We start from the raw sequence: 8,432 nt of genomic DNA, 5'->3' as shown, positions 1-8,432 counted from the left end.
TTGTGCCAATTTTGGTGCGATTTGAACGTGTAATTTCAGCTGCCCAAAACACACACACACACACACACACACACACATGGCTAGTGATATAGTATATTAGATATAGGAGTTGAATGAACAACGGTGGCAGTAGACACATCTGATAACCTATATTTTCCAGCATGGTCTGCTGGTCATGGCTGGATGATAGATGTGGAAAGAAAATTCATTCATTCATTCATTGCCAGACGCCATGTATCCCAGACGGGGTGGCCAAGGGCTTAGAGTTAATTGTTTTACAGGGAGGGGCACTAATCCTCCACCAACCCCACTTGACACGTAGGGATGCCAACAGCATCTGGTGTTCCCAGGCGGTCACCCATCCAAGTACTAACCAGACCCAACGTTGCTTAACTTCGCTGATCGGACGGGAAGCGGTGTACTCAACGTGGTATGCCCAAAGAAAATGCTGAGGAAAAAAATGGGGAAATGTTACCACCGCACGTCTTTCATGTGTTTGTCCTGCAGTGACTATCACCCTTCAACAAGCTTTGTACAGAAGCAAAAGCAGTCTCCATGCTAAAAAGAAAATAATTCTGTAATATCTGTATTAACATTGTGCAAAATAAATTTAGGAATGTAAGATGCACTGCTACATGAGAAGAGGTGCGCAAAATCAGGATATACTGATGTATGATTCCTGACTGGTTGGTAGGAAACATACCATTGAAGTTTATGAAGTATTCTGTAATACATTCACTTCGCTCGTATAAATTCAAATCTAGATATTTTCAACAAGTATTTAATGCAAATAATGGGGGAGGCGGTGGCTGAATCGGTAGAGAGGCGGCCTGCTGTCCTGATGGACCCAGGTTCGAATCCCGGCTGGGGCAGGGAACATGTTTAAGGATTTGAATTTCATAAAAGCAGACTTTCCTGATCTACCAGATAACCCGCCGACATGTCATTAAAGTACCCCCGCTAATACCAATACACAAGTCCTGTATGAGACAGCCCTAGCATGTATTCAATATGGACGGTGGGTGTTAGCGCCGAAGTGGTGACATGTAGAGAGGTGTATGGTATGTAGGAGGACTACTGGGCCTTGAGAGCAGGCTGTGAAGCCTATGCCCAGAAGTCGGACACATAAAAAAAATAAATAAAAATAAGGAGACTAAATCAAAACTCATGCTTAGTCCATGCAGTATGTATACTGTGTCATGCTCGTAAAGGCATTCTCTAATGCGTTCCACCGTCATTATTTTTTTTTCAATTCTAGCGCATATATACATATTTCCCACATAAACATATCAAGTTAGAATTAGTTAGCAATGTGTTTGGTTTATTAAACAGAAGAAACATTCAAAATTCATGCGCTGTTAGTACTCATGCAGCGTATTCTTGTCCAGTCTTGCGACTGTTGCAACATTCAGATGCCTGAACTGTGTTTCGCCATGGCAGGCAGTCCAGATTTTTATAGTAAGTATGACTGATGCTCAGGAACGTCTGACGACCGAATGTCGCCGTTCGACCACCTGAACTCAGGGCAGTATGGACCTTAGGGAGGGAAGCTGGATTATGCCCGTTTATTAAATAGCCAAGGGATTCCTGATGAGTTGTCAGGACACTAAAATATCATAACACACTACATAATCGCTGGTAACATATATGTGTAATATACAGGTTAGAAGAAAGTTGTGCCTAAGCGAGAGGACTAGAGGAAATAACTTCTGAACGTTCTCTAGTTAGGAGTTTTATACACAGCACAGTATGATGCCAGAGGGGAACTTTCCACAGTCTCGGAAGGTTCTTTCCCACGTGCCCTCACACGTGTCACAACCATCTTATATGAACTACTGGTATTGTTGGAGAATATTGCCGAGCCACTGAGGACACTGGAAGCTATGATAAGAATTTCTGCTTCAGAAGTTCATAATACAATGGAGAATTCTTGAAGTTCACAAAATGGAAATTAGATCTAGCAAAAGCTACCATGCTCATTATGATCCAAAATATCCCACCTCGTGGAACGGAGGCACATGGGGACATGAACAACATCATACATACACGTGAGAGGTGTGGATTGTTCGACTTGGTTGGTGCAATTCTAGGAAATATTTTTGGATTGGCTACAGAAGATTTTCAAGAAATAAACAACTAATTTAATAATATAGCTCAGGTATTAACATATCAACAGAAGCTAGCTGACAATCAAAACACAACAATGATGATTGTGAAAAAAAACAATAAGGCAGAAAGGATAACTCACCAGAGTGTGGACAAAATAAATGCAATTGAAGGGAACATGACACTTTTTCAACACTTCTCAGTAATCAAGGAACATATTGACATAATAATACTCCAGTTAGACAACATTAGAGCTCGTTATCAAGCTTTGATGAAAGGTGTTGCAAATACTGGTAATGGTAAGATCACCATTAACTTACTTCCAGTTCACGATCTACGTCAAATAATCAGTATGGTATACATAAACATGGTTTGAAGCCTTTGCTTCAGGACAGGAATCTCATGCTATATTATCCATACTTAGAAGCGACTCTGACACCAACATCAGTGATATTTCATGTACCATTCATAACAGATCATCTGTCCACAGTTTATCAAATATATCTTTTTTTCCTTCTACGAATAATGACACCATGGTCATCATCAACATCAACACCAACACCGAACTCATCATGGTCTCTAACAGACAGGACATTGTCACTTTTGCCAGTGAATCAACGATTGAACGAAAGTGTCGTACATCCTTACATGCTGTTAACCTTTGTCCTGCGTACATTTTTACGTTTCAGCCAACTGGAACAGTCCCTTGTGAAATGGCTATCATAAGAAATTATGGCATTCATCAGCATTGCAACTTCATATCTGTTCCAGATACTCACCTACCGTCAGCGCATCGGGCATTCACAGTATTTCTGCTTCACTCATGACATCACTTATTCGTAATTTGTCCAGATACATCACCATCTCATACTTCAGCATCAGGACTATACGCAGAACCTGACTGTTGTGCTGTACTTCCACAATCTTTGTCCACTTTAGCTACAGTCACTATGCCATCCTTAATCTCACACACACAGTTACTTCCAACCACTGCTTGAGATGGATTTAAACATGAGCACAAATATTACGCTGACTTCAGCTAAGGTTGAAACTATACAATAAATCAAACAATAAAACCTTGGGAAGATCCGAGTATAAGTATGTTCAGTCCATATTATGTGTGTAGCCCAGCTCCAACTGCCTTTATAATCTTCTCCATTGTTTTTAGTGTATTACTATTGGCGATGCACAGAATGCAAGCATGGATTGCAAACTTGGAGTCAGCATTTACGGGAGGAAGAGTAAACATTCAGGTGAGACCCCCTGAGTGAAATGTGTATACAAAGAAAGGGGGAAAAAAAAAAAGAAAAAATGACGGAATATTATGGAGTAACATAATGTATAATATTAATCTAATTATACACAAATGATAAACTGATATACATGTATCCATTTCATACGAGTATAACAATATTAATATATATATAATCATCATCATCATCAGCCGTTTGAGTATCCACTGCAGGATCGGCCTATCCCGACCGAAGTCGGAACGATTCAGCCAATGTACCTCCACCAAGTGGCTTAGGCTGTCTAGAAGAGATTGTATGTAGAGTGAGAAGTGCTTGTAAGTGTAATTGTAATGTTGGAATGGCTTTGGATGTGTGTGTAGTCTGTGAACCAAGTGTAATCGGCCCGCGCAAGCCGACTGGGTGCAATCATACTTTATAGTAAGCGACACTGGTTCAACCACAGCACCCCTGGTGTCCGCCAATGCAGTATGTGGCTGGGTGAACACTCCCAAAGTTTATTACCCTGGCAGGGCGCGAACCCTGGCTCACCGGCGTACGAAAACGCACACTTTACCACTGTACCACAGAGGCTCCATATATATATATATATATATATATATAGATATATATATATATATATATATATATATATAGATATATATAGATAGATAGATAGATAATAGGTACATATAACTGACTCTTACTAAAGTCTTGGCATGGTACTGCCATTATATTACCATTGCATAAATATATGCATACGTCTGTTGAACATACACATTTGTGCCACTGTAGTACTACAATGTGTCATACAATACTCTATATTTAAATTTACTACAATGTATTTACTCCTTTTCATATATTATACTTACAGTATATTACTACGGTGTGTTATGTTTCTACAGTATTATTGTGTCTCTACAATGCTGTCATGAATACCATGTATTAATAGGCTAGAATATGTAATTTGTTACTACATGCTGTCTTGGGTATCCGGCTATTCGTGACCGAGAGATTTCAGTACACTAAAATATTATAACACACTGTGTAATAGCTAGTAACGTATATATGTAATACAGAGGTTAGAAGAAAGTCATGCCTATGCGAGAGGGCTAGAGGAAATAACATTTGCACCTTCTCTAGTTAGGAAATTCACACACAACAAAGTGTGACGCCGGATGGGAACTTTCCCCAGTCTCAAGGATCCTTCCCAAGTGCCCTCACTCGTGACACAACCTGTCATATGCAGGGGAAATGGGAGAGACAGGGCAGAAGGGGTTAGGAGAGAGAAGAACGGGTTAGGAGAGGCAGGAAGGAGCTTACCGGGTTGGCAGGCAATAAACCGCTCTCACCTCAGTACTGCTCTTGTGAGATACTCTGAGGAAATAAACTGCAGTCAAACCCCAGACTCTTCTTTATCTTTCACCTGCCATCTACGACAGGTACAGCGAACATTCTCTCCTTAAAATCACTACAATTCAACACTTCGAAAAGCTAGGCGACGACTGTGATAGAGTGTCAGGTAGTTACTGAATTGCTGAGTGACCATTTTCCTCTTGCTATTAGCGTACCACTGGGGAAAAGAGAGCTCGATTTTAAACAGAAAATAATAGCGCTCCTTAGAGAAAATATAGTCATGTTTGAAACTGGTATAACCTCGAGGTACTCAGATTTTCAGCCAGTGTGTACAGATACATTCTATGAAGAAATTCTCCACATAATTGAAGGTCGTTTGGATAATGGGGTTAAAGTATGTACACAGAAAAGGGAACCAACAAGGAGAAAAACATATACGGGAATGGCTGGATGAATCACTCTTGCGTGATAATCAAAGACGGTGAATAAAACCCACACTTGTAGACGATGAATATAATTACCAAACAGTTTCGGTGGACACTGCCACCATCTTCAGTGGTCAAGATAGTGAGAGGGAGTGACATACTGACTATACAAGGGTTCCTTTTTATGCATGTGTGTGTGGAAGGGTGGGGTAAAGGTGAGGTGGGGTGGGGTAGATTGTAAGCGGGGATTAACCCAAGAGAGATTTTTGGGGGGACATTACCGGACAGGTCAGGTGTAATTCCTATCTGACCTTACCTGTGTCGTAGCAGGAAGGAACATTTCCACTAGGGACCTCATTATAGGATCTAGCTTGTACATACCTTCACTAAGGTTGAAATTCTCGTATTTCTGAATACACATGGCTTCAATAATCTTTCGTTTCCGGAAGTCATGACTTCTATACAATAGATGGCTACCTTGCCAGTCAATTCTGTGGTTGGCTTCACAAACATGGTTAAATATTGCATTATTTAAATTACATGTTCTTATGGCATACTTGTGTTCCTTAATCCGTGTTTCCAAACTACGACCTGTTTCTCCTATGTAAACTAGTTCACAATCTTTTTTCATTTAACAACAACTTCTACATGCAACGTTTTGGTATGGGTATGGGTTCTCCATTGTCACCCATTTTAAGCAATTTATATATGGAGTATTACGAAACGGAACTACTGCCACGAGTTTCTTCCCCTCAACTCATTTGGTTTCGTTATGTTGATGACATACTTTCATTTTGGCCTTCAACACTTGATAATTTTGATGAGTTCTTCACACACCTAAATAATCTTGCTCCCTCCATTAAATTTAAAGTTGAGTGGGAGAACGGGGGTGTTCTTCCCTTTCTTGATGTGCTGGTGATGAAGCAAAATCATTCACTTAGCTTTAAGGTGTATAGGAAACCAACCAGTTGTAACCTGTTCATTCATTATTTTTCGTATCATCAGTCTGCCACAAAATTGTCTGTTATCTCATCAATGTTCCTTAGAGCCCATAGAACATGCAGTCCAGAACATATACAAGAAGAAAATAATCTCATTTGGGAAATCTTCCAAAACTTAAGGTATCCCAAATGGTTCAATAAACAAGCATACCTTCGAGCTAGGCTTACTACTTACCTAAAGACCCCACCACAGAAAAGAAACGTTTCCTCACTTTGCCTTATGTTGCAGACTTGAATATGTTAAAGTTAATAGGTTACAGTAGTGATGTAAATATAGCATTTAGGTATACCTCCACCATCAGAGCAATGTTAGTAAAGAACAAATGTACAACATATTCAGAAGCAGGCATATATAAAATTCCTTGCAAAGATTGTGAACTAGTTTACATAGGAGAAACAGGTCGTAGTTTGGAAACACGGACTAAGGAACACAAGTATGCCATAAGAACATGTAATTTAAATAATGCAATATTTAACCATGTTTGTGAAGCCAATCACAGAACTGACTGGCAAGGTAGCCATCTATTGTATAGAAGTCATGACTTTCGGAAACGAAAGATTATTGAAGCCATGTGTATCCAGAAATACGAGAATTTCAACCTTAGTGAAGGTATGTACAAGCTAGATCCTATAATGAGGTCCCTAGTGGAAATGTTCCTTCCTGCTACGACACAGGTAAGGTCAGATAGGAATTACACCTGACCTGTCCGGTAATGTCCCCCCAAAAATCTCTCTTGGGTTAATCCCCGCTTACAATCTACCCCACCCCACCTCACCTTTACCCACCCTTCCACACACACACGCATAAAAAGGAACCCTTGTATAGTCAGTATGTCACTCCCTCTCACTATCTTGACCACTGAAGATGGTGGCAGTGTCCACCGAAACTGTTTGGTAATTATATTCATCGTCTACAAGTGTGGGTTTTATTCACCATATACGGGAATAATAAGATACTGCAGAAGTAGTCAAGAATGATAAGAGGATATAGAAGATGGGTACTCCCAAGGCAGTAGGTATTGTTCGGAACAGTTAAACTCTGCGGACAGGTGAGAAGAAAAAAGAGGGGAATATTGGAGTGATTTTGCCAAAAGTATCGGAAACCAAAAATACCAAAGAAGTCTGGAGAACACTGAATAGAGCCGGGGAGGAAAAATCTGGCAGTGCGGCTCATCCCAACCCTAAAAATGTTTACTACTACTGTGTAGGTAAATAAATGTTTAAATTTGTGAAAAACCTTGTGCCAAGAGAATTATGTGATATGTTCAGTGTAGAAGAACAAGTCCATTCTTATCGCATCAGACAGGCAGGCCACCTACGTGATGTAATGGCGAGAACAATTTTAGTCCATAGGACTCTTAAGTATAGAGGTAAAAATTTAGGAAATTAAATGTTACCAAAATGAAGCCATCAATGTTCATATTCTAGTGTACATATAAGTATAGGGTGAAAAATGATCTTCATGACCGCTGAGTTTTTATTATTTTTATAGAATACTATAACTGCTTATTAATACTGTAAGCAATTCCTACTGCTAACATGTTTCCTCTTGCTAAGTAATGTGTTAAAAAAATATATATATATCATTAGGACACATATACCAAAAAGTATGAAGTCGTTACTGTCATGAATAATTTATTTCAGTACAGTACGGGAAAAATATGTAATATGAATATGCTTACCCATGACAATTAATATCTGAACTGAATTTGAATTGATAAAGATGGCTAAGGACAAAATTAATTGATGGGTCTGAGTTTCCAGCATTGAAAGCCTTCCTCGAGATGTGAGACAGCTGGGGGTTAGGAGGAAAATAGGGGGCAGTTAATTGTTAGTGCATTAAACGCTCAAGATCAGTCATGTGCTGAAATCACACGAAAGGAAATGCTCCGAGCTGTGAAAGGTTGGATACAGCTTCTGGCAAGGGTGGAGTTAAGAAATGCTAAATTTTCTTAGCTAGCATCAAGAATAATCCATTTCTGGACATCATTAATATGAGTTAGACGCTTGGTAAACAATCTAGAGCTTGGAAACTGTCCATAATTATGGACGTTTCCAAAAGTATCCCAGATTTATTCCTATTCCCAAGACTAACGAGGACAGCAGACCACTCTAACATCATGCTTCTGCAAAATGTTTGTAAGAATCTGGTTAGATAGACTCACTCACATTCTAGCGGGCAATCTTAGCTATGATCTGTTTGGATATATAAAGAGTAAAGGCACTAGTGACGCTGTAACTGAAACCTCCTCAAATGATGCTGATTACTGCCGAAAGTTTATAGGTTTGAAGGGAGCATTTGATACAGCAAATGG

At 39.6% G+C, this 8,432-nt stretch overlaps 1 non-coding gene across 1 annotated transcript; it reads right to left on the bottom strand.

Moving 5' to 3' along the window:
* Nucleotides 1-325: 325 nt before the first annotated feature.
* Nucleotides 326-444, bottom strand: LOC145391315 (5S ribosomal RNA). Its single transcript, XR_013895829.1, has one exon. It is a non-coding gene; the product is annotated as a 5S ribosomal RNA (ribosomal RNA).
* Between the last annotated feature and the right edge of the window lie 7,988 nt (nucleotides 445-8,432).

Source organism: Coenobita brevimanus, chromosome 17 (genome assembly GCF_032717465.1).
Source record: "Coenobita brevimanus isolate Jiangsu-jjx chromosome 17, ASM3271746v2, whole genome shotgun sequence".
Classification (NCBI taxonomy): domain Eukaryota; kingdom Metazoa; phylum Arthropoda; class Malacostraca; order Decapoda; family Coenobitidae; genus Coenobita; species Coenobita brevimanus.
This window is presented reverse-complemented; position numbering and strand designations above follow the sequence as displayed.